The sequence below is a fragment of the Oreochromis aureus genome, linkage group 3 (genome assembly GCF_013358895.1).
Source record: "Oreochromis aureus strain Israel breed Guangdong linkage group 3, ZZ_aureus, whole genome shotgun sequence".
Lineage (NCBI taxonomy): Eukaryota > Metazoa > Chordata > Actinopteri > Cichliformes > Cichlidae > Oreochromis > Oreochromis aureus.
Window position 1 is genome coordinate 35,089,993 of NC_052944.1, and position 27,696 is coordinate 35,117,688.

Below are 27,696 nucleotides of genomic sequence, written 5' to 3' on the forward strand. Positions count from 1 at the left end.
TTGCTTTGGTGAAAATTGTATTCAGGTGGATTTTTGAGGTCTGGTATACAGTTTCCTTTTTAAATGGACCACCACGTTATGCATTTTTATTCAATTCCTGCAACTGCATATGCCATATAGCCTAGTCGAGTTTCTGTGACTGGGATGAAACAGGCTCGGGAGTGTTTGTGTAGAAAAGCCATTTTTCAGCCACCAACTTATTGCAAGTATCTATTGATGTTTTAGAGAGCACTATTTTACTTATTTTTTATTTATTTTGCTTTCTGCTTTAGTTTTGTAACTAAGCATGTTCACCTTGACCCACATGAATTTTAACATGTTGTATTCTTTCATTTATTTCCACTGCATAATGGGATAAGGACTAATCAGTGTACTGAATAGCCTCGCCTCTTTTCAGTCATTAGAATCCTAAAATTACTGAAAGATTCACTGAACAGTTTTTTCTTTAATACAATCCGATTTGTCACAATCTGATGTTGAGGTTTAAGGTCAAAGTTTGTGTCTTGGTGTGAGCATTTTTATATGCATGAGAAAAAATGCAATGTTTAATTTGATTTTCCTTTATTATATGCGATGGAAACTAACAGAAACATGCTTTCATGGTTTTAGTCTTCACTTTGATGTGAAACTAATAATGATGTTAATGATTAAGAGAGAGAAGCTGAAGGTGTAAAAGGAGGAGAAAGGCTGAGGAACTGAAGCCTTGAGCGCTTTAGTGTTTATTCAATATGACTTTGAGCCCTCACTTCAGCTTAATACCTGAGTTGTATGTAACTATAATTGGTCTGCAAACAATTTAAATTCAAGCTCAGGCTTCTAGTGTCACCCAGAGTGAAAGGAGTTACACATGAGAGAGAAATGAGTGAGAAGAGCAGAGCAGAAGAAACAATACAGAGAAATCTTGTTGAGAATATCAACAAAGCTCGTGTTTGTGTGTGGGCTGGGAAATAGCTGGAGAGGAGGCAAAAAAGTGCAGAGGGACAAGAGGAGGAGAGAGGAGGGGAACGGGCAGGAGAGTAGAGACGTCTTTTCCAAAGTTAGAAAACCTTGTTCACACACATCTTTGTTTCCCGGCTTGGATTCATTCATAGTTTTCATCCTTTAATCCTTGTTTACACACAGCGCAGTTCGTGGTTGGAACTGCTGCCTCACAGATTCGACCGCAGAAGCCCTGCAGAGATACAGTCATGTGAAAAAGTAAGTTCACTTTTATTTGAGGAAAAAAATGTTCATGAGTTTTGAACTTTTACTAGTGTATTTGTAAAAAAATATATTTGTACTTCTAGTGCACAGAAACTCAGCATATCAGGACAAACAGCTCATACCAACTGCCAAGCACGGTGGTGAAGAGGTGATAATTTGGGCTTCTTTTTCAGCCACAACGTGGGGCTCGAAAGCACGACCCTGAGACCCTTAGGAGTCCCATACTCTACTGACTGAGTGAGCCGGACTTCATGTGGTGGAAGCCAAACACAACGTGTCAGCACAAACATCGCATACCAACTGTCAAGCACGGTGGTGGAGGGATGATGATTTGGGCTTGCTTTGCAGCCACAGGACCTGGGCACCTTGCAGTCACTGAGTCAACTGTGAACTTTAGACACAAAGTATTTTAGAGACAAATGTGAGGCCATCAGTTTGACAGATAACACTTAGCCAAAACTGGGTCATGCAATGGGTCAATGATCCCAAAGAAACTACAGAAAAATGTCTGTAAAAGAAAAATTAATTCAAGGTTTTGCAATTGCTGGTTCAAAGCCCAGACCTTAAACTGACTGAAATGCTGTGGCTGCACCTTAAGTGAGCATTGCATGAACAAATATCCGCAAACCTCAATGAACTGAAACAACTGTGAGAGGATGATAAAGTCACACACAAAAATGATTACTTCAAGTTATTGCTGCTAAAGATGGTTCAACAAGTTGTTGAATGATGGGAAGTACTTTTTCACAGGACTGCATGCAAGTTAGTAAACTGTAAGTTCAATTACTTTAGATCAGGGATGCCAAACTCAATAAAAAAAATACATGATAAATGTGTAAAGTTACAGGAAAGATAATGCATTGGTAGTCATGGATCACTTCCACTTCCCCACACTGCAGGCTCATCGTGACATCTCTGGTCTACTCCAATCATCATTCTACCCTCCTTTTTCAGGCCAATCAGCCTCTACTCTGTGAACTTTAAATGGAACTGCTCATCTGTCATTCTTCCTTGCAAACCACCTCCTCCCCATGTCCACCTCTCCTATGTTACTCTGGCTCCATCCAAGCCTCCATCTTCATCTGTACCACCAGCATCTTCGGGGGTTCCTGCAATTTGCCTTTAATTTAATTTACTGGAGACTCTCTACTGGCCATGGATGGATAACAAAGAAAAAACTATAGCAAACAGTGTGCTTCCTAAAATCCGCATATTGTGACATACAGAGATACATACAGACTCTCTGTATGTATCTCTGTATCTCTGTTGTGACATACAGAGAGTCATACAGAGCCATAAACAATATTAAAAGACCAAATTGGTATTCAGTACACTGAACCCACTGTTAAGCAATCAAACGTAACACAGTATAATGGTATCACTGTCATTATAACCCACCTGAATTTTCATATAATCCTGATGCAGGTTTTTAGGTGATAAAAAAAAAAAAAATATTCAAACATTAATTACAGCTTGCACCAATATTCAACCACAATATTAACCACATATCCAAATCAGGGTTCAGGGAGGGCTGGAGCCTATCCCAGCCGACAGAGTGAAAGGCACAGTACACCCTGGACTTACTGCAAGAAAGAGAGAAAACAACTCTCACAGTCACACCGATTACCAATTTAGAACCACTAATAAACTTAATATGAATGTCTTCAGTTGGTGGGAGTAAATCAAAGTGTCCAGATTTTGATTTAATTAATACATTTTTTTAAATCTCTTGTTGTATTAGGACCGTGACTAACCTGTACCTTCTGAATATGTGCTTTTTGGGTAGCTGTGTTTCTCAAATGCACCGCTGAGCTCGCACAACTGTGACTCCAACTCTTCCAACATATGTCAGGTCTAAGCAATGTGCTCCCTGCAATTCCTCAGCCAAGTACACACACATCTTATCTCTCTCTGTGGATGTGCCCTCCTGCAGAGCTGTGCTGACACCTCTTGAATCAGGTACCTAAATCTAGAGACAGCATGAGGTGGCAAAGTGCAGCCTTCTTTACCCTCTCATTACTAACATACACGTCAGTTCCTCTTAGACTTTAAAAATCGTGTATTATTCTCTACATGCCAAACACCCATCCACCCCCACAAACACAACACTGACTGTAGCTGTGACACTGTAGATGTGTTTCCATTTGTCAAGTGAATTTTATGCAAATTTTGACATGCAAAAAATGAAATCTATCAGGTGGGTGGAAGTATACAAAACCCATTTTTGGATGTAAAAACATCATCTGTAGGTGTATTATAGTAATTTGGGTTTTTATAAAGTTTTTAGACATTATCATTATCAAGAGCATTTTTAATGTAAAAGGTTAATTTTGTTACCTTTACTTGTTTTAGTGAGTTGATGACTTATTTTAAGAAGTTAGTCAAAATTAAAATAAGCCGAAACGTTTTAACTTAATTATATATCAACTATGCATAAATATTTTTTTCTTTAAGTTGGTCGAACTTATATATTTTATGAGCATCTTTCAAAAGGAGGGGGGAAGAAGGTCAAGTTTTCCCGGACTTGCAGACTGACTGAGACTGTTACAAGAGAAAGGAGCCTGAGAAAAGCTTCTATGGAATATAATTAAAGACTATGTTAGTTGGTGAGTGACTATTTTTGATTTGTTTAACTTGCAGAAACTACTAACTAGATCAACAATACAGTTAATCTTTGTCCAAAGCAAAATTGAGCGACTACAAATTTGGTAGACTTTCAGCTAGCTAGTATGTTCAAACTCTTTTTGTATACAGTGGAAGCTGAAGATGATAACTGGCACCGAACTAGTGCAGGATTAGTTGTAACACTGCAAAGGTAAGAGAATATTTGTTCAGTGTTAGCACTGTGTTGATGAAGATTTAGTAAGCAACAGGTTTGTCAGTGAGGACTGTGTTCACCTGTGTCTTGTTTTGCCCAGCTGAGTCCCCTCTCCCTAATCACCTTGTGTGTTTGTACTTACGCGCTTAGTTTTCCTCAGCTCTTTGTTGGGCTGCAGTGTTTGTATTATTCTCCTGCTGTGTTGCTTCCCTTGTTTGGATCAATGGACTTTGGCTTCTTGCTGGATTTTTCCAGCCTCACCTGAATAAAAGCTAATTTATTTATTAAGTTTGGCATTAACTCTGCAATTTAGGTCCAAATTATCCACCAAACATGACAAAAAATCTGTTTCTGTTTTGTAGCTTACTAGAAATTGGATTCCAGCCGACTTCCTCACAGTTCCTCCTTCTGACCTTCTCTATTAAAACTCTCAAAGCAAGCACCACATCTATAGTGTGCTCGCTCAGCATGAAGCCATACTACTGCTTGCTGATCATCATCATCACCCCTGATTCAACTACTCTTTCCCATACCATCATAGTATGGCTCATCATCTCTACAGTCTCTTCAGCCGTTAGTGCAGTAGAGATTGAATACGGATGAGGCTTTGTTTGGCTTGAAAGTGGGTCTTTGTACGGTCGTTACATGAGGGTGTTTTTAAACTCGAATCCTGATATTTTCCCAAGTACTTTTTATCCATACACGCCCTGTTCCTGATGCACACTTTCACTCTTTTCAAGTGCTTCTACGCCACTTCACAGACTCTGTTTCATGCAGAAACTATTGACCAGTTTGATCATCTACTTATCACTTCTCAAAGACACAAGCTTTCATAGTCACTGCTTCCTACTTTTGTGTTTCTGACTGGACCAGTCACCGCCTTTTTCTCTTCAACATTTCAGACATTTGGTCTCAGCTGGTGGAAAAGTATCTCATTCACAAACCACATCCAAATGTCCTCGAGAGCCCATTATCTATCATTCCCCTTGTGTGACTCCTGCTATGCACCTCCTCCCAGCCATCATTAAACTTGATGCATAGCTAGCTTTGAGTGGCTCGCCTCCGTTAACCCCTCCCCTCCACACCACCAGCCATCACATTATTACTGTCTCCTTGTCTCTCATAATGTTTTTCACCATTTTCTTCTCACTGGCTCGCTCTCTTTTTTGCCCTTGACGTCTCCTTTATGACTTCAGGTGTCATGATTAGTGGCACCATATGGCACCCGGCTTCCGAATGCAAAATGTGTGTCAAGCTTGTGAGCACACACGCAGTGACATGCTATGTTAGCTGACATGGCCTTTTCGGGTGGTTTGTGTGTCAGTGCGCAGATCTCTGCCCCTCCTCTGTGTGTACATAAGCTTATTAGACACTCGGTGCCTGAAACGCTTGTCCTGTTTGCTGTCAGTCGATCGCTAAAGTGAACGCGTCAGCTCAAGAACACATCCTTGCCATTTAATGCCCTTCCTGTGACATCTTGGCTCCAGGAGCATCCCACCCAAAGGAATATGGTGTGTAGTCTAGTACACTTTAAAATGAAGCTACACAAGTAACAATGGAGAGCAAATGTAGTATATTATAATCTTATTAAATGACTTGGTCTCTAATTTGTTTCTCTGTCAGCACATTTGTGTAAACAAATAAACATTAACCACAAAATATAAGATTCAAGTTTTTATACGCAATAAGAGTCAAACCTGAGGATTTGCCTCTGCTGCGTGTAGCTATTTTGGCTAAATGTCAAATTTACCATATTGCCCTTCATTATGGGGCACCACCTCATTTCCACTGTGCAAAAGTTCCTTCCCAGTAGGGCAAGGAAAGTTCTTCTGTGTTTGTCCCAGATGACAAGAATTTGCTGTAGATGCTGAGTTTAATGCTTAGTATTCATCTCATGTGTAAGAGGTGGAATTTAGGTTTTGAGGGTTTGTTGAGAGCGGCAATGGTTTACACATTCGCTTGACAAACGAAATATCCCCAGTTTGAGGCACAAATCCCTTTGGGGTTGCATCAGGAAGGGCATCTAGTATAAATCAAACATGCAGAGGTACCTGCTGGGGCGACTCCTTGTCAATACTAGAGCAGCGGAAAGTAAAGAGCAGAAATTTTATTTAATTTTTTTTACTTTGCTGATTCTTTGCTAAGTTTAGAGACCTTCTCCAAATAAAGATTTAACGTGTAATTAGGAACATTAATTATGTGCACTTCTGACATCAATGAGATTACTTGTCTTTGTATAGTACTTTTTTGTGTTAACTTTAGTCTTTCATTCCCTCTTATCCATTATATACAGTTTTGCCTTCGCAGACTGTCATCAGACTCCAACCGTCCTCCTGCCTTTTTAAAAAAAATCTTCATCTTGTCGCCGCTGCCTCTGTCAAATGGCCCTTTTTCTCCGCGTGCATCTTGCCATCATATCTCTGATCCCTTAATAGTTTCACAGCAGTGCATTTTACAGCCTTTCCTCTTGCTATTGTTGTAATGATGCTGCTGTCGTACGTGGTGACTCAGGAATCAACATACTCCCCACTTTTCCACTTTGTGCTCAGAAAATGTGCAAAACAATCAGACGACAGCTGTCATTCGTCACGCCTCTATTTGAGAGACTGTTCTTTTATCCTGCTGTCAAATCATGAAGGTCTTAATGCCCACATTTCCTTGTTTGCAGAAGACAGTGCTGACAAATCAAATGTATTTTTGGTGGTTGTCATTACACGCAAGAGTTGAGCAATATCATCCTTTTGACATGTGACAGTTGCTAATTGGATGTTTAGCTCTGTGGCACTTCACTATTTTGTGTAAATTTTCACTCTGCCATACAAAAAACTAGCAGGTTATAAAAGCATTCAAATATAAGCTGAACTTCAAATTAGACTGCATATGGTACAGGGCTGCTTACAAGTACTTTTAGGGCGAGAAGTGTTTGAGGGTGACATTATTCACAATTTTGCATCAACTCCACTAAAATAGATTTGACATTTAACAATCAAGATGTAACTGAAGGACAGAAACTCAGCTTCTAATTCAGTTGGTTAACCAACAATTTAGTGGAATTACAGACAATTTTACAGACGGTCCTCTAGCTCCAGGGGATCAAATTTAATTCGAAACGTTTGATTCACATTTGAACCTTTGCCTGTGATTTTGTCAAGTTCTTGGTGAAAAACACACGTGCGAAATATAATATGTAATCAAGTCTATTAATATAGTCTGCAAAAGCACATCTTTATTCATTTTGTTGATTAAACTATTGGTAAAGTTCCCGGTATCCGATGGTTGCCCAGACATCCAGTGATGAAAAGAGCGGATGATGATCGTAGTATCCTTTCCATGAAAAAACAAACCAAACCTAATACGAACCCCGCTAAAAAAACTATTGCATCCAACCCAGGGAAAAACACTGAGCAAATAAGGGAAAGGTCATTCATCAGAATCTTGCATTACTTTGGAACACATTTTACTTTGCTTTCACCATAAAGATGGAACTTCATAGTGATAAAGTGTAATTGAGTTGACTGCCACTGGCTGTGACCTGAACTGCATTAGTGGTTATGGCTTTAGCCTTGGGATGAGCTTTAGTGGTTGCTGTCACACTGATTGTTACTACAGCTATGGCTGTGCTTTGGTTCTTATAGCTATAAAACATTAATGTGCAATAGAAGTTAATGCAGCAAGTGTCATTCATTCATTCATTCATTTTCTTCTTTGGCTGGATAAGAGGGGCAGCAGCCTAAACAGAAAAACCCAGACCTCGCTTTCCCCAACCGCCTCTTCCGGCTTATCTGAAGGAACACTCGGGCATTCCTAGGCAAGCCAAGACAAATAAAGCCATATCTTAATAACAAAATCCAATCTTCAGTCCATGACATTTAACTACAAATGCAAAAGTAGTCCAGGTAAAAATCACATTCACAGTGACTTAACTGGGGAAGACCAACAGATGGATGAGAGTGCAAGCGAAAGCGTGAGTCTAGGATCAAACACTGAACATGTAAACAACAACACCAAGGGGAGGCAGCCAGCTCCAAAATGCCCTTTGATCAGCTGCCACACAATTACGTCCTTCACTCGCTCCATTATCAAGCTAAGGAACCAGATGCAACCCTGGCTTCCTTTTTGAATAATAAAAAAAGACCAGTTTGTCACAACAGTGAGGTGTCTGCCCACAGTAGGCCTTCCTAGGAATATGCCTCATTACGCTGCGAACCAAAGAACAGCATATTAGATTTTTTTTTTTTTTTTTAAGTCTTCAACAATGTACTCACATCGGTCAGTCTCAAAGAAGTGACAGAAGAAAAGCTTTTCACCAGCTGCTCAGCTGTGTGCAACACTGACATAAACTCGACAAAGCAAAGGAGAAATGATGTAGCCGGCGGAGGCATGTGGAAGTGTGAAATGGAGTAACACAGCCAGGTTCATACATACTACTTCACACTGCCTGATATTAGCACAATCGGCTGCCTTGAAAGTGAGCTACACCTCTGCCAAGACTAGAAATATCCTGAGGAATTGGAATTCATAATGTCAGCTCCACAGTGACAGAGACTTTGTGTAATGTACTCTCAAACGAAACCCTTATTTGGATCCTAAACTTTGATTTCAACTATGCCTTGAGCATTAGACGATTATTTACTGACAGGAGCAAAAAATGCTTCTTTTTCCTGGAAATTAAATGCATGCCGGCGGCAAAACAGGAAGACAAACACTAACAGACGGATCTTCAAGGACAAAAATCCTCAAAAGGACAAAATAGTTGCCTTCATCCATCTATCTGTGCAAATGACAGTGATTCATAGCTGCCTTTCCCATTAGCCTTACTGCAACTCTTATGACTTTTAATATGGCAGTTATGTAGTTAATTAGAAATGTACTCATAAATATTAACCTCTTGACATTTAGCTCCATTTGCTTGTTTTCTATATTTACAAAGTTTCCATAAAATGAATAAAAATAACAATAATTATGAAGCAGATCTGATATGCATATCATCAAGCAACATCTCTGCTCCCGGGGTGAAAACTGGCAACCAGTCACAACAAGTAGATGTGTACACAAATCCATTTAAAAACTGCTTGTCTGAATTATCATTCAGTTCCACTGTTTGTGCTTTTCCCACACACACTCCAGCAGATCTCCAGTGCAAGCATTTTTCATGAGATTAATCTTTGAAATTTCATTATCTAACACTAACATTAATATAACACATTGTGTTAAATTGTGATGGGGAACTCTAGCCCTCAAGGGCCGGTGTCCTGCAGGTTTTAGATCTCACCCTGGGTCAACACACCTGAATCAAATGATTGGTTCATTACCAGGCCTCTGGAGAACTTCAAGACATGTTGAGGAGATTATTTATCCATTTAAATCAGCTGTTTTGGATCAAGGACACATCTAAAACCTGCAGCACACCGACCCTTGAGGCCTGGAGTTGCCCATCCCTGTGTTAAATGATGATGATGTTTTGAGAAGTTGTAATGATTTTGTTCTTTTTCACCATGATGATGGGAAAGGTTTCTCCATCACATCACAAAGACTCTGGTCAACCCATGTGTGAAAATGGTGTCTTGTGTTGCCTCGTTTACTGTTTCAGCCAGATGAATCCTGCCTCTGTCAGGAATATGCCCACACCATCAGGAAATTAAACCATCCATTTCTCGAAAAACCTGCTTATTCATTATATTCACACAGTCAGGTGACCTCATTTATTGAGCACATAACTTTGCTGAACCTAGACCAACTGAACCAAATAAAACCACTGCCCCCACAGGCTTGTATGGTATCCATTAGGCATGATGGGTGTATCACTTCATCCATCTCTCTTCTTACCCTGATACACCATCACTCTGGAACAGGATACATCTGTAATCAGACCACTGTAACCTTTTTCCACAGCTCAAGAGGCCGATCTTTATGCTCCCCAGCTAATGGAAGGCCCCCCACCTCACCCCCAATTACTCTTCACATTGCACATTTGGAAATGCTCTTACTTTCACAGCCATAAGATCTAGTGGTGAGTCTTTACATATTGGATTAAATCATATTATAATCACCATCATACACAATTTCTCACAGTTTCTTTCAGACTAAGGGTTACACTAATGCTTAACATAAAAAAACAAGGAGCCAAACTGTGGATTATGCAAACTTTCTCTGGCAAATTCCTAAAGTATAATTAGGAGTTGGAAAGGAGCACAATGTATCCCCGTTAAAATGCATAGACTGTGACAGGTGACAGTGTCAGATGTAGCAGGAAGAAGACCCAAATGTGAGACTCTCAAGTCCAAGAAAATTATTCAAAACTGAAAAAGGACTAAGAAGCAATAAATAAATAACACATGTATGCTCAAATAATTTAGGCAAGGATAAATGTGGATAAAAGAATGTAACAAGGAACAAAAAGGAAACCGAGTCTATAAAATCACATGAGACAATATTTAAGATAGGAAACACCAGCAAAACACAACTGAACATTATCAAGGTAAAGAGTCAGGAAGAGCTAAACTGTCAAAATAAAACAGGAAACACCTAACACCGAGACAAAGACAATATAAAACAACAACAATATAAAATGGAACGCTAGAAAAGGCTCAATTAAACTGAAAAACACAAAGAAGTAAGTACAAACCAATTATTAAAAAATGCATAGAGAATCCAGAGTAGAAGAATAATATGAACTAAACTACTGAAGCTCTAAAACATTAAACCTCAGATAAAAAAAAAAATAGTCAAAACACTGGATCAAAGATCGGTGTTGGGAAGGTTACTTTTAAAATGTATGCCACTACAGATTATGTATTAACTAATACGTCTGGTTCCGTGTCGGGCTTGTAGCCGAAAACTAGCTTTACTTTGTTGTCTGGGTCAACTTTGCTAGCGAGAGACAGAGAGAGGCGTTGAAAGGCTGCTCCAACTGAACTTATTGTTTCGGAGGAAAACACAAACACAGCGTACAGTCGAGTCTTAATAGCTTACTTACAACTGGGCTCGTCAGGCACTCTTTTTGGCTGCAGTGGTTATTATTATCTTTACTTGCTTCCAGCTCCCGTTTCTGGTCGGTGACAACTCATACTTTTCGACTTTCATTTTTCTCCCTCCTAACCCTCTCAGACACATAACGGGTATGGCAGTCCATCCTCCCTGCAGCACGGACTACACTGCCCATGAGGCTACATCCTTTAGGGCTATGCCTTAACACTCTGCCTATTGCCTTCATATTAAATCATTTTTTGAATAATAATTTTTAAAAATATTTCTTCACGTCATTATGCAGGACTGAGACACGGGCATTAGAGCCTCTTATTGCGTGTTTTGTTTGGGTTTCCACCGGCGTGGAATTACCAGAAATAGAGAGGGCATAGCCTAACATATGAAACAGGAAAAGACCGCCGTGTAATCCATTTATTTCAACAAAGTAACTGTATTCTGAATACCACCTTTTGAAACGGTAACTGTAACTAAATACAGTTACTCATATTTTGTATTTTAAATATGTAACGCCGGTACATGTATCCTGTTACTCCCCAACACTATCAAAGATACAGAACCATGGCACACAGTTCTGTTAAAGGGAAATGGTAAAAAAACAAATGAACAAACATTTAAAAATAGGAAAACAGTGGCCAACAAAGCAGGTGATTCCAGTGACCCTTCCTCCATTATCCACCAGCTGTTAGTTTCCGGTTTAGGTATGTGGCGAAGACCTCACAGCCAGATATCAGTCACTCGCTCTTGCCCGACTAAATCAGTTCTTGGGGAAACACACACATTGGAACAGACACACATTCAGCCACAAAAATTGCACTTACAGCGCACGCACACACTCCCAGGGTCGCGGCTGCAGCTGCGGCTCGCATGCGAGTGACTGGAATACCTGCACTGTGGTGGCCCACAGGTTGTTGGGCAGCGAGAGCGTACAAGCAACACGAGCCCTGGGGATGCACATCACATCTCTCCGTCTGTCTCTCCCCCTCATGCCCATACGCCCTCCCTCTCTAATCCTTACGCCATTTTGCCGGCTCCAAAGTGTCACCTTATCAGATTGTGCGATACACTGAGGGCTTCATTAAAATCTATTGCTGTCTCCCTCTGTCCTTCTCTCTTTATCTCCTCCGTTTCACCTGCTTTACAGTGTCACACTGTCTAGTTTCACTCTGCTCTCCTCTTCTCCGTCTCTGCCTCTGTCTTCCCTTCTTGCCTCTTTTTTTTTTCCATTTTTAAGTTGCTCTTCTTCTTCTTCCTATCTGTGTATTTCTCTGTCTAACCCTGGTGTAAAGCAGCCATATGTGGAATCAAGTCTCACTACATTGTTATGTCTGTGAAGCTTTGTGCGTGGAGTGATTCATTTTGCTAAAAATAAGCAGCGCGAAGTCGGGAAGACTGCCGACCATGACAGAAACTGACCACATATGCCACAAGATCACCAAAGGATAATGAGGTACAACACAGAGAAAATCACTTGATAGCAAGGTGTTATATAGAGAGATTGATCCCATTTCTGCATTTTTATGCAGTATTAGAAATTTGTACTGGATGCCACCACTCGTGATAGCCTCTATTGTTCTTTTGCCTGCTCGCATTTTTAAAAATATTGGAAAACAGATTATTCCTTCTGAGTGTTACAAGGTTAATAAGCAGCTGGAGACATAACTACAGCCTAATATTTTTCCATCTTCTCTCTAACCCCTCCCCTTTTCTTTTTGTGCTCAGTGTCACGTCACTCTCTCCCTCCTCATCTTTATTGTCCCTGTAGTCATTTTGCAATTGAGGGAGATGCACCAGACATTATTATACACAGAGGGCTGCATTAAACGCACACTGCAAACTAAAGTGAACCGCCTTGCTCTAATAGGCCGCTGTGCATCTGGAAATAGTTTTCTCCCGTGTCATAGTCTCTCCACCACATGGCAATAAAGGAAACTGAATGGCCTTAAAACTGCTATGTGTGAATATGACTGATGACAATGAATGCAGCACATTTTACAGCAAATGGTTGACTGCAGTCATACTGCAGTTTGGTCTTTGTTTTATTTTTTTTTTTTATTGTAAAAACATATTTCTTTTAAGCTCTTTAAAAGAAGCTCAAGAGAAATGTTACAGCATCTGATAAGAACTTTTCATGCCAGCTATCATACTGCCAAGGTTGATAAAGGGGGTTTGCTGGAGCCGTTTTTTCGTTGTCACGTCTGTTTCATTTCAGAACACGGGAGATTTAATCGCTTTAATTGTGTTGTCTTGCTGTTTTACTGCTGTTGCTCTGCAAGGCTGTCACAGTTGTAAAGAAAAGGCAACTGCTACATGAAGATGCCGTGCTGCTTACAACTTCACGGCCTTGAATCTGCTGCGAATTGCAGCCGCAGATGCATCAGTATAAAATTTAAGGCAACAAAGGACTATAAAGCTGTGACGTTATCCTTCACCTTTAGCCTCGCTGCTGATGGAAAAGAATTGCACTGTGGAGCACAATGTGGAGAATAAAGCAAAAGAAGTACAACTCGGCTGGGTTTATTGTGACAGACGAAGAAAATATATTGGTGCAGCATGTTGAGGTATTGAAAGAAAGATGGCAGAGAAAATGTGGTTTAAAAAACACAACTTTAAAACAAAATGCTGTGAACACGCTCTGTAATGGGGATATATGAGCTTATACAGGATGGCTGCTGCTTTTGATCTCTCAGTTTCACTTCTTGCATTGAAGGATATTAATTGTTTTCGTGGTCACAACAAATCTAGATGTACGTACAGGCAGAGCATTCACTCCCGATCATAACAGATACCTTACTTAGACCCACATGAACCCACTGGTAGTCATTAATTCATTATATATAATACTAGCATGAGTGATAGCTGGCTTCCGAATGGCTGCAAAGTAAGGCTGGGTCATATCATACCATTCGTGATAGCACTGGCAATTATTTTTATGTGACATAAAAGTGGCATATCGAAATATCAGTTATATAGCGGTGCCATGTGTTTGTGTTTGCTTGTGTTTATAACACCAACATAACACAAGCCCAGAAATGTCTGAAAGTGAGTCCAATTTAGTTTGACCTCTTGTAGCTCCCTTTTCATGTGCTAAACAAAACACAACAAAGGCGGAAACAACAAATACACTGTCGACTACAACCAGGCTCGAAGGCACCTGGGAAGGAGATGCTAGCAGCTGGTGATGTGCGAATCTACAGAGTCAATCATTACAGACCTCCAAGCTTCATGTGGCCTTCAGATTAGCTCAAGAATAGCGTTATAGAGCTTCATGGAATGGGTTTCCATGGCCAAGCAGCTGCATCTGAGCCTTACATCACCAAGTGCAATGCAAAGTGTCCAATACAGTGGTGTAAAACATACTGCCAAAGCACTGTAGAGCACTGGCGACATCTTCTCTAGAGTGACGAATCACACTTCTGCGTCTGGCAATCTGATACATGAGTTTTAGTGGAGGGGTGATTATGGTGTGGGGTTATTTAAGAAAACATTTTGGACAATTTCATGCTCGCAACTTTGTTGGAACAGTTTGGGGATGGCCCCTTCCTGCTCCAACATTACTGCTCACCAGTGCACAAAGCACGGTCCAGAAAGACATGGATGAGCCAGTTTGGTGTGGAAGAACTTGACTGGCCTGCACAGAGTCCTGACCTCAACCTGACAGGACACCTTTTGGATGACTTAGAGTGGAGACCGTTAGCTAGGCCTTCTCATCCAACTACAGGGTCTGACCTCATCAATGTACTTTTGAACAAATGGTCAAATTTTCGATGCATTGCTATTAATTTTAGATTTTAAAAAGGGAACAGTAGTTCTAGGGCTGCTCGATTATGGCAAAAATGATAATCACGATTATTTTCACTGAAATTGAGATCTCGATTATTTGACGATATTTATTTAACAATAACAATGTATTGAATAATGGCTTTAAAGATTGTCAAAAAATAATATAAAATGGTGTGCAAATACTGATAACAGTGCAAATGTTTGCTAAATGAAAAATGTAAAAAAATATGTTTAGTGAACTTCAAAATACTGCATAATATTTATGCATACAAATAACCAAACATCAAGGCAAGCTGATCGTATGTCACTTTGTGAGCGGTCTTCAAATGATTGAATAAATTTGTAGTGTTGCTCTGTGGTGCAGCTACGACACCGTAGCAAAGTTTACACACTATGTCTACTTGATCCACATCTGACTCCGCGAACCCATAATGTTTCCACACCACTGAAGTCGTTTTACCTCTCTTTTCAACCAACAGCATTCTTTCTTCAGCAGCCATTATCCTCTCCTCTCCAAATAACTTCTGCTTAGCTTTCCGAGCTTCCCTCGGGTCCTCTTAATTGTTGTGACGCGTGTTCGAAACGCAGAGAGGTGCGCTCGATTTGCCACACGGAGCAGCGCGAGAGTAAAGCATGAGGGAGGTGCTAATAATCGGCTCAGTCATTTTTAAAGATCGTTGAAAGCCCAGATCGTAATCTAGATTAAAATTCGATTAATTGAGCAGCCCTAAGTAGTTCCCTTATATTTTAGTACTTTGCATCATAGTATTACAGTACAACAGCATAAAACACTGAGGACAACCTTTTGCTTCAGCTACTTACCGAAAGGCACTTGACTTTAAGAGCAAAGGCTTAAACCAGCTACTTTTCAATTAGTTGATGACCTGCTTGTCCTCCTGAGTCACAGTCATATCTGTTTCATACCAGCTACACGATTAACCTACCTTTCCTGACATATCTCACTCATAGCCGGTCAGACTTCTCCTGTTTTCAATTAGCTTGTCCTTATCTGTCACCAGTAATTAGTCTTCTAACTCCAGTCTTTCCCCAGCAAGCTCTTTTTGATCTCCTTGGCATCCTATTCTTGTTCCTGCTAAGGTTGTAATCTTGAAAGTAACTCTCAAATTAAAAGTTTTCTTTAATATTCACTTGCATTAGTTCATGGATACCCCAGGTCACACCAGTACAAAGTTATTTGGCCTTAAAGCTCTGCTATCTGGGTGAATTTTTGAAAAGATGTCAGAGATATAATTGCAAACCAAGCCTGTATCTGACAGTTGTTGCTAAATGGCATGACAGTTTTCCTCTGCAGGCCCCACTAACCTAAAAAGAGAACTTATTAATGTATAGTTGGACATATACTTTTCATCAGATACAGTTTATGTTGTAAATACTACTCTGTGCACTCATTTGCTTTGCATATACAAATATAGATACAGTTGCGCTTTCATGTTGAGGTCAAAATTAGTTTTGCATTACTGTGTAGATCTCATAAGTGCCAAATAGCTTTTATCCTTCTCATCAAAACAGGACAGAGGCTTTTATCCTGTTTGCACAAAATAGTTCCTCCTCATCCTTGTGCTGCCTGCATCGACTGGCTAGTTGACAGACTGCAAAGATAAGTCTTTCCCATTGGGTTTGCAATCTTGGACTAATCTTCATTTATACAGTACCATACTTTGAAGTTTCCATATCCATCTAACCTAAGTGGCCCCTAAAGACTGCGCCAATGGATTTCAGTCTACTTTCTTGGCTAAGTAGTAAGTGCTAAATGCAGCAAGAAAATCAATGTAATCTGTTAATGTAGTCTGTTTACCCCCTCTTTGGTTATAGTTGTACTGAAGATGACACTGACAACAGAAATTGCTGAAACATATTTTTGGGACATTTTTCTTGGCTAGAAACTTGAACCAAGGTCATCTTGGCCATTTAGAATGTCGTTTAAGATGCCAGACCCTCCAGTCCTAACAGAAATTAGGAATTTTGAGGAAATTATGCACGTAACAGGCATTTTCGTTTGCTTCTAGAATAAAAGTCAATCTCAACAGGCCACAACACCACTATTGTGATGCTCAATGCTAAGTGAGGCAAAAAATAGTGTTAGCTTGTTAGGATGCTAGCTTCATGAGAGATTGCTATAAAAGATATATAAGTGTCATCACTTACTTCTCTACATTCTCATGTAATTTTGTTGAAATTGTCGTCATTTTTGTTAGCTTGAACATCTTTTAAGCCTTACATAATGTTCATATTATGGGGGCTGGCCATAGAATATTCTATGTCTTCACAGTATGGTTTGGGTAAACCATGCTTCGAAGACATAGTGTCTATTAGAACTATTAGAATGGATAAACAACCTGAAATTAGTTAAGAATTAATCATCCATTTATTAATGTTTCATGGGGCAACAAGAGTGTATTTTTTAGGTTTCACCATGCTTGTTTTTAGCTAAAAAACCTATTATCACACAATAGATATCATGCCCTGTTTTACATAAGACATGAAAACATAACAGCCTTAATAATAAACTTATTTAAGCGTATATGGCAAGACGATGTTAGAACTATTGGGATTTATTTTATAACCATCTATAAACCATTAAACACTATTCTCATTTCTGTATCATAAAAAAATCTCATATCTGACAAAGACAATTATCAATATTAATGCAGTATTAATTAACACTGAGTACAAGAAAGGTCCATACCGCAAACTAGTCTGTGCAGTCAACCTGAAAACACAATTTTCCTTGATTTGACACTGGTTGATCTAAAATGCATGATCACTTAATGAAAATGTACAAAATTTTAAACTAAGAACTAAGAATGACATTCAGAGGAGTTTTACTGGTGGCATGTTGAAATGCTAACAATTCTGTCCTGTTAAAACAAACTTTAGAAACTGTATAAACTGTAATTTTAAAATCACAGAAAGCAGTGATGGGGCGACAGTGTTGACAATCACAATGCTGATCTTAGTGCTAGTTAGGCCTCATCTGTGATCCTTTGAAAAGGCTTTAAAAGAAATTGGAAACACATGTGTGGACACATTTTTGGATTGTTAATTCTTATGTTTCTGAGAGTCCTTTGAGTCTGATTCACTCCCATCTCAAGTCTGCATAGAGTGAATATTTGAATATTTTGGATAATGTTGCTCTCCAAGGCTGTGCTGGGAATTACCTTGCTGAATCTGGCTAAATAGGAACACTTTTTGATGGAGTGAGCAAAACTGAATGAAAAGTTAACTTGATACCTCCTTTTAAAACGGCTTGTCAGCAATGCCTTTTCTTTTTGCATTTAGGTAATCCCCTGATTTAGTTGCAATGCCACAAATCTGGGAAGCCCAGTGTTTGTGTTTGTGTTGAAGAAAGAATTTGGGTAATTAAGGTGCCAGACATACACAGAATTTCGTATTCGTCAATCAATAAAGTACTGCTGTGATGCATTGTGCAAAAATCTTGAGCCTCCCCTCATTTTTTCATCTTATTTTTTTTCAGCATTTGGAGTCTGTGTGTAACATGTCTAGGACTAATTTATAAAAAATAGACAATTTAATATATATTTCCAAGGTCAAAGAGGCATTGGAAGTGCAAATTAAATTTGATTTGATTAAAAAAAAGGTTGCTTTTGCATAAGCACTAATAGACACTGACAGTTTACTCATACAATCATGCTCAAGCTTCAACAGTAGAAGTAATTTTAGCAGCATAGATTTATGCTCCGGCTTTGTTACATTCGTGCCGCTGCAGTGTCAGCGGCTGTTTGATGGGTTGAAGCCTGCTTTGAATGGTTGTGATTAATGACTGAATAAAAATTGTCGGTGCATTAATAGAGGATCATGCTGACTTGGGTCAGTGTGATAAAGAGCTGCTGTCACCAGTGATATCCATTCAACTGCAGAGTCTAAAACTTGAGCCATTTTTACTTTCTTTTTAAATTCATACTTTGTGAGCCCGTGTGTGTAAAACCTTCTAATTCTACTTTTCAGTGTAAGAGTGTCCTCTTCATGTTGGACTGCAATTTTGTTTTTCCCTTATGATATTTCTATCATCTCTCCAGTAGTATGTTATTTTGTGCTCCCTCATTATTTAACTTTGGTTCACGTTTTTCTCGTCTGAATCGCTGCTTGCTGGGGTTGCTAAATTAAACAGGAGCTGCTTTAAAGGCAGAACATGTAGGTGTAAATTTAATGAAAAGCCACTGAGCAGATTTATTAAGTGCATACGTTTCACCCAAAGGGAACTCAAAAGGCGTACTTTTATAAATTAGAATGATGAATGACAAGACGACCTTGATTGCTCCCAGTTTCAATTTAAACATGGAAAAGCATACAAAAAAGTTTCCGCTGAGGTATCCCAGTTTAAATATAAATGGTTTGCAGGGAATGAATTCTAATGACTTTTAGTAATCACTTTTTTCTCCTACACCATCACACTGAGCATAACAGTCTAGCAAATGACTGGGAAAAGAATAGTGAGAGTAGTTTGTATTGCAGCTGAGTAAAAATGTGGCAATAGCAGGACTGCAAGGTGGAAAAAGGATGAAAATAACATGGGACCAGCAAGTTATTAATGCTTAATAACTAAAGTAATATCCAAGTATTTATCTAGAATTAACAGTGATCTAGTAATATTACATTTAAATATATGTAACTGGGTAATAACAGGCCAACAACTAAACACTGTAATATTGAAACATAAGTATAGGTCAATATTTTGGCAATATTATGATAACCTGCTGTTAATAAAATTTATAGCATGTCTTGTCTAGTAACCTCTTATTAATGGGGTTAAAATGGTTGATGCATTAACATTATGTAATGGGTTATTCCCTGGAAACATGTATGTGTAGGTATGTGGTAGTTTTTGTGCAGATGTTTTTATCTAATTCCATATTAGAATGATACAATTTTGCAATTTGCAGCTCTGATTCCAGGTTATTACAAAAACTACCACATATGTTTCCAGGCAGTAACACAAAACATAATATTTACATTATTACCTTCAAATGAAGAATGAATTTGTGAACATCAAGTAAAATTGATTACACCATTATAATACGGTACAGAAATCCTAATATGTTAATGCATCAACCACTATGTCCTTATTATTACACGTTTCCTATTACTATATTGTTAATAATTGGCCCTAAACATTTTTTCCACATTATTCTTTTTATTTCCCAGCATGTTATTACCCAGTTACATAGAATTCAGTATAATATTACTCAGCTATAACAACTGTTGATACAAGATAATTGCTTGGCTATTACTTGGAGATTACTTTGGTAATTAGATAGTAATAAATTGCTGTTTCCATTTTATTACCTTCTTGAAATATAAAGTGCTACCATGACAGCATATATACATATAAAGGTGCAGTGGGCAGGGAATATCTGGGCTCTCTGTCTTTTAATAAACGGTGTTACTTGAAGATATGGCTGAAAATTCATGGTGAAATAGGGAGAACCTTAGTAGGCGACATCCTGTGCTGAAGGCGGCAAGAAACGGAGCACTGAATCCAACCTGCTCTTACAGGCGCTGCCATTTAAATACTTCCAGATCATTACACTCAGTCAGGAACCTGTCACGGGACACTAAGAGGACTTTAGTGCAGGACATTCAGATACAGCTTTAAGGCTTAATGAACAAACAGAATAGAAGTAAACGAATAATCTTCTCAAAACGTGATGTCACCTGTGTCACCTTTTGGATGAATTAGAGCCGATACGGGGAGCTAGGCGTTCTTGTTCAAGCATCAGTGTCTGAGCTTACAAATGTACTTCTAGAGGGACGGTCAAAGATTCCCATAAACACTCCTAAACCTTGTGGAAAAGCCTTCCCAGAAGAGTTCAAGCTATTAAAGCTGCGAGGGGTGGACCAACATCATATTGAACCCTATGGATTAAGAATGGGATGCCACTCAAGTTCATATGTGTTTGAAGACTTTTGGCACTATAGTGTATGCGTCACTTGGAGTTTTCACTACGCACATGTCCAAGTAACTTATAACTTGAACAGGTGAGTCGTCTGGAACTTTAGCTAAGTTTAGAAATTCAGGTGAGTAAACAGTTGCTTTGTCTTTGCTTACAAGCTCAGGTCTTTGTCCACTTTGCCCAATACAGAATAGATCTCAATCTCCAGAGTGGATATGTTTTACAGAGAGTGCAAGGGAGAGTGGGTCCGGCTGCTACACAGGTTAGTATTACAGCAAGCACACCAAACAAGATTCACACATGACACAAGTTAACACTGTGTCAAGAATGGCGCTAACTCATTAACGAGCCAACCGCGCTAACGCATTGACGCCGTGCAGCCCCACGCATGGGGCGATCCGCGTTAACTCACTAACGGAGATTTGCCGTGTTAATGTAGTTATGGCGTTAACGTCATTTTAATGAGATTAACGCTGACAGCACTGTTCGCAACTAAACAGAATTTTTTAAATACACTGTGATCTCTCAGAGACAACAAACAAATGAGAGGGAATCTAACAAATAATTTCCTTGAAGTTGGAAGCCACAGCCAAACAGTTTAGACATTTATGAATAGAGGAGGACTGTCAGATGCAGGAAAAGCACAAGTTGGGCACGAATCACAACATATCATGGCGGCTTTTGTGCTAAATTCGGCAATCTCATTGTCAGCACATCTGCATAGAAACATGTGAAGCAGCAGGAGAGTATAACACGGATTAGTGTCTCTCTGTGGCTTAAGTGATTTTCTTTTTAAGACTAAATTTTTGCATGGGCATAAAATCAAAAATACCTGCTTTTTCACAATGACAGGCTTTTATCATGAAAGTCAGGAACCCAGTCGGCTCCAAATTTATAAGTGTAATGTCTTCATATATAGATTTCACATGCTACGGCTGAGACTCTTTTTCTATTTTCCCATGAATCCCATTTACATGAACTGCTAGTAATTGTCAGCTCAGCCGTGGAGCCAGCGACAACTTACTTAAACATGCAGAAAAATAAGAGTGCGCTCAGGCTGACACTCAGACTGGCACTCTGAGCTGACACTTGGCACACTCAATAGCACTCAGGCTGTCCAGTCCAAGTAAAGTCAACAATCTGTGGGGACAAAGGAATCCGATCCACTCGATAAAGAGGAAACTTGGCTCTTTTCTATGAATATCAAACAAAGAACAAAGAGAACATGCCAAGGATGGATAAAATGTGTTCCTTTCTGGAATATGACAAACTGCGGATGATGCTGCTGTTGTTGTTGTTGTTGTTGTTGTTGTTGTTGTTGTTGTTGTTGTTGTTGTTTTTGTTGTTGTGGCAACCTTCCCAGAGCAGAAATGATGGCCGGTTTGGCCATTTGGATCATAGCTGTTGTCCAGAAGGTGAATTACATACCAGCTGTTTGTAGTGTTTTATGGCAGTACAATGTCAAGGTTGTAATTATGCATAGCTGTTTTTGTCTTAATTCTTTTCTTTATGTCGCTCCCATCTGGCAGGAAATAAATGCGCAAGCTGTCTCTCACTTTCTCTTATGATTTCAGTCTCCTGTATAAGTGCTGTGTGGATTCAGTTTCACAGTGTTTTATGCGAGAGTATTTGCCTGACATCATTTTTCCGTTCGCTGTGTGGTAATGGAATTAGGTGGAGTTCAAAGTCACCTTTCTGCAAGATATATTACCCCAAAGAATCAGAGAGGAAATGAGCCGGTGACTTACTGGAAGTACTTTGTTTTAGATTTCGCTTCACTAATTCATAAAACACAATCTTTAGATAATTCACACATCCTAACACAGTTCTAAAAGAGGGTTGTAATGTTTAACAATCTGGAAAGTCATTTTTATATTGGCATATATCCATTTGCTCCTCCTTCAACAGATGCCCAGATGTCAAGGAGAGTGGGATCATATTTCATCCACGCATCAACATTCCTCGTGCAGATCACGCAGGGTTCAGTTTACGCACTCTCAGTAATCATAATATTAAAAACACTGAAAAAAAAAAAAAATTAAAGTAGAATCTTAAATAACCTCTGAATTCATTTTTGACTAATTATTCAACCAAGAAAAAAAAGTCCTTGCACTTGTTTTCAAAATTAAAAATCTCGACCTCATCACTATTGTGGTTGTGTTGTAACATTAATTCTTGATTTGCAGTGGCTTGGCACCAATAAGCAATGCAACAAAAAGGTGTCAGGTTTTATTTAATATGGAGCTAAATCCTGATTGGTGCAAATGTGGAGGGCATCACCTGTTTCCAGCTGAGCCCTGCCTACAGCTGAATGAGAGACACAAACACCTTCAACAATCTCTCATCTGAAAAAGAAATCTTTCGCTAAAATGCTGCGTTTACGTCACGTCACTTCTGGTAAGAAACAGATTGTTTTATAGCCTTTGGGTTGCTGATTCATTCTTTTTTTCTAGCGTCTTTTTAAATTACATTAGGGGTAAGTAGACAATAATATACAATATTAAAAAATTGACATTTAAAAATATGAGCTTTCACAGGAAATTGCAAAAACTGCATTCCTATTGATCTGCAGACAATGTTCCTTTTAACGTAATTGTAATATTTTTTTTTAATCAAGCAAATTTCCTATAAAACAAAATCACCATCCGTCTGCAGCAGCCTTTTTTCCAAACTGAAGGACGCCTCGGGGCTCGATTTTGGCCACGGCACACAAATAATGAACTTTAATTTTATTTTGAAATAGCCGGAGTGAATTAGTAAAACTTAGATTAGGTAAGATTCCTGCACTTTGGTTTTTTTAAGCATTAAAGGTCCAACTGGTTGTCCTAATAAACTGACAAGACCCCTTTAAGTAGTCTGTCTGTCTGTCTTCTTCAGGGTTATTATATACATTTTAAAATAAAACAATTATTTGTTGTTTCTGAATGGGTCTTTTTTTAATTATCCCTCACCTCCAACACAATGGAAGTCTCTCTGGAAATTAAGATTTTGTATGTAAAAATGATCAATATAATCCAAAATGAATAAAAATACAATTTATACAAAATTGTATTTTGATGTAAAGGAATATAACCTATGGTTTGTATGCCAGATTAGATACTTTTGGTAAATATTACAACTGCATGTTTAAAGACAAGGCAAAAATAATCAAAAATTAAGGAAAAAAAACCAAGCTGTTTCCATATAATGTATATAATAATGTATATAATGTATAGTTATTCCAATGCTATCTCATTACATGCATACTACTGATATAGAGTAATGCTAATTTCTCCTCTCGGTGTAATCTATGTAATTGCTCTCTTAAAGCCAACAATGCTATTTTTAAAGTAGAGAGGAGGACCCAGGAAGTGAAAGATGTGGAGTGGAGTGGAAGCATGTAGGATGCAGAGAAAAGACAAGAGGGGAGCTATTTGTGTGGGATAGCTGCATAAGAGGTTGCTCTTCTCTGTCATTTTGCTCTAACAGCTGAATTATACTAAAAAATACCTGTTGGAAAACGTGGCATGATGTTTCTGCAAATGCAGTCTGGCAGAGGACAAGTGACATTTTTGAACCAAGCAGTTAGACTGAGCATGAATTCTGCTTCTCAGCTGTAGGTACGGCTAATGTGTGAATTTATACCACAACAAACTCTAGGAAAGTGTTGTGTCTTGCTAACAGGCAGTTTTGTCATTGTTTTCTTGCTCAAATGTGGCGTGCACAGACACTTTCAAGGGCAGAGGAAAATGTAAAAGGTGTGAGGTTTTTCTGGTTTGTATCAGAAGAAATACTTGGAGCAGGAGAGGAAAGGAGCAGTTTAAACAAGATACTGCAATGAGGAGCAAGTCCACATGACAAAGACTGCGGAACAGAAGTAGAACAAGAGTAGATGTGCCTGCTGGAGCAAAAAGGGGGGAAAAAACAGCCTGAATGTGTCGCAACTCAACGTCCTTTTTTTTATCCAGCTTTCATCTGTTATTTAAAACATTTGAAACCAGAAATTAAATGACCTGCATTCTATTAATTCTTACAATATAACAGAAATATTTTTCATGAGGTATTATATCATATAACAAAAATATACACTGTTACAACTTGTTACAACTACCAACAATGCAGATGACCTGGTTTACCTCCTGAACTACAGCCACCACACAAGTACTAACTACGCCCTGCTTAGCTTCCAATATCAGACTATCCTTGGCATGCTCAGGGTGGTATGGCTGTAAGCTGTATTTAATGTGACAGCAGGTAATGACAGGTCCTGAACAGAATTTTTTAGTGCTTGAATAAGAAGCTACTGTCCCCTTGTCACGACAGCCAGTAGTTGTTTGATTTGACATTAGACGCCATTTCTGACACAACGCCAAAATGCCTTCTAGCTCCATCTAGAAGTGAACCAGTGTACTTCCACTTACTATACAGATGCAGGAACTGCTGCATTGTAGAGCCAGTGGATCAGTTGTTGAGTATTATAATAATAAATTTCAGACTTCTCAGAGAGGTCGACTATGCTGGCTCAAACTTTTACACCCAAATCTGTTTTTGAACAGATTTCTCAAGTATTTGTTTTTTCTTGCTTTAAGGACGGCTGGTCTAATTAGCATGTTTCGCACTGTATATCTGGACTGAATGGATTAGCATATAGCTACACAGCAGCTTTGTCCATTTAGAGTTGTTTCCAGACATTTAAAAAATGCGGCCATCTTTAAGCTCTCTTTTTGGTCTCAGACTCACTTTCTTAACCTTTAATAGCACCACTATGTTTACCAGTCACTGGCTAACTTTATGTTCTTGATGAGAAGATTAAACAGCTGTCTGCTGCTGGAAAAACCAAGGCTACAAAAGAAGTAAGGGAGCTGATAACGTGACACTAAAAGGAAACTGACTACAAAACTGTGAATTCAAGAAAGGCTGTAGATGTAGGTAATTACTCTCCTCAGGGTTTTCATTATGAACAACCAATTTCACATTGTCCTGACTGCTGTTACTAAAACATCACTTATATTTGAGTGCTAATTGCTGTAAGGTAACACAAGTCTGATGATTGACTAACTTGGTGGCCGACTGTGACCAGATGAATGCGGACGGGAGGAAAACATCAGCTTTAACAAAACTGACAGCTGAACCTTAACCTGCAGTTCATTTAATTATCACTAATTTGAAAACTTTCTCACTTTTGCTAAAATGCTGGCTTTAGAGCTAGGCTAATTTTGACTTCACCCTCAAATCATGTTGACTTTTTTCAGCACTGAGGCGGCAAACACGCTGTTAATCCCATCGCAGCAGCGCACATCCTTCTGCAGCAACTGTTGAGTCAGGTTCACTGAACCGTCTCCAGCAGAAACTGTGATTCACTGGACCAGCTGATGTTTTGCCACTCTTAATTTATTTTTCTCCTGAAGTGGCTTTTGCAAGAACTTCTTCACGGTCTTTGGTCTAATCCTCCTCATGGTTAGAGAAGTTGTACATTTGTAAGATGAATACATGTTTCCAAATTTCACAAGCATCTACTTCGTGATAAATCTATTTTGTTTACTGGAGCTGTTGTATTTTCTTAAGACCCATGCTTCTCTTTCACAATCTGATCAGTCTCTGAATCAGGGTTTCTTTTCCTTCAACTGGAATTCTATTCAAATTTCCCACATCGCCCCACCAGGCACTGTGATATAGTGGGAAGAAACAAACTACCTAAGCAATTAAATACGTATTTTGAAAAACTTAACCTCCTTCGTGACTTTGCTTCCCACTTGGACCCTTCAGGACCCACTGGGTCCCTGAAGTATTTAGGATCCAGTCCCCATCTTAACCTGCAGAGCATTGCATGTTCAGGTTTCCTACTCTGCGGCTGAACATCTCCAAGTTTACTTTGTTTATATTGTTCACTCAAGTCAGACAATCTGAAATCATTACCTGTTCTGGCCTTCAAGGCCATGGATGTCATAATCTGGGTCAGTATCCAGTGTTTTTCCGTCCTGGTTTTGCTTCTCTGCATCTGGTTGCACACCTACACCTCTCCACCTGTCTTCCATCTACAGTAAGCAGCAGGATTGTACTTAAGACCAGCGTTGCCATCGGTTCTTCACCAGTTCGTCAGCTACCTCGTGATGGTAACCAGGCTTTGTTACTTCTTGTTTCCATGCTCATGCCAAATCCTTACCTTGATCTCTTTGTGCCTTTAGCAGCCTCTTCAATTCACGACTCTACTCACCCGCAACTCCGTTCTCTGGATGCTATTCTCCTCGGTAAAATCCTCAGCTTCCTTCTGCAACTCTGTTCCCTGGACTTATAACTGCTTACTGCACCTGCCTGCCTGCCTGTCTCCTGCCCGCTGACTTCTCTGGACTGCTAGAACACAAGATCAGAACCCCACTCACTCCTCACTCAGCAACACAAGCCTTACCCCTCCACCTGCAAGTAAGCCGCAGATCAGTAACCAACATCTCTCCACTCCAGCTTCCCTTGCCAGATTCTAACCATACTTTACCTCTGTTTCGATATTTCCTTCCCAGAGATTCCCCCTGCAAAAACTTTTTCGAACTTTCCACAATGGAGCTTTTGCAGTTTGTGTTGTGCTGTTGTCTCGTGTTGTGGAATTTTTACGTTTTTCTAATGTGTTTGCTGTTCTGCAGGACATAAAAGTTAATCTAGGATAAACTCATCTTAACGGAGCCAGGCCACTGAAATATTATTAAGTGGAATAAATAAACCTTCTCCCTGTATCCTGTGCCTTACATGCTTTACTGACTATATACACAACTTGTTATGTGAAGCATCTATTTATGCAAACCTGGAGCTCTGCATAAAAGTGTATGGACAATGAAGACTTCATGAATAAACAAATAAGCAGACATGTACTTATTTCATTACAAGTTCCTGACAACAAACTGGGAGTTTGAAATTTAATTAGTACAAAAAATGTGGACAAAAGGAAAAAAAATCTAGAAGTACAAAAGAAAAAGTCATGGGGTCAAAAGGGAGACACGAGAACCG

The 27,696-nt window shown here is 39.2% G+C and overlaps 2 long non-coding RNA genes across 2 annotated transcripts; one reads left to right on the forward strand and one right to left on the reverse strand.

Annotated features, from left to right (window-relative positions):
- Positions 1 to 1,563: 1,563 nt before the first annotated feature.
- On the reverse strand, positions 1,564 to 4,431 carry LOC120436210. Its single transcript, XR_005610242.1, has 3 exons — positions 4,389 to 4,431; positions 4,164 to 4,293; positions 1,564 to 1,594 (listed from the first exon to the last, which is right to left on the reverse strand). It is a non-coding gene; the product is annotated as an uncharacterized LOC120436210 (long non-coding RNA).
- Positions 4,432 to 20,670: 16,239 nt separating this feature from the next.
- LOC120437347 lies at positions 20,671 to 27,483 on the forward strand. The gene is made up of 5 exons (XR_005611044.1): positions 20,671 to 20,806; positions 20,911 to 20,983; positions 26,742 to 26,813; positions 26,886 to 27,120; positions 27,216 to 27,483. It is a non-coding gene; the product is annotated as an uncharacterized LOC120437347 (long non-coding RNA).
- The last annotated feature ends 213 nt before the right edge of the window (positions 27,484 to 27,696 follow it).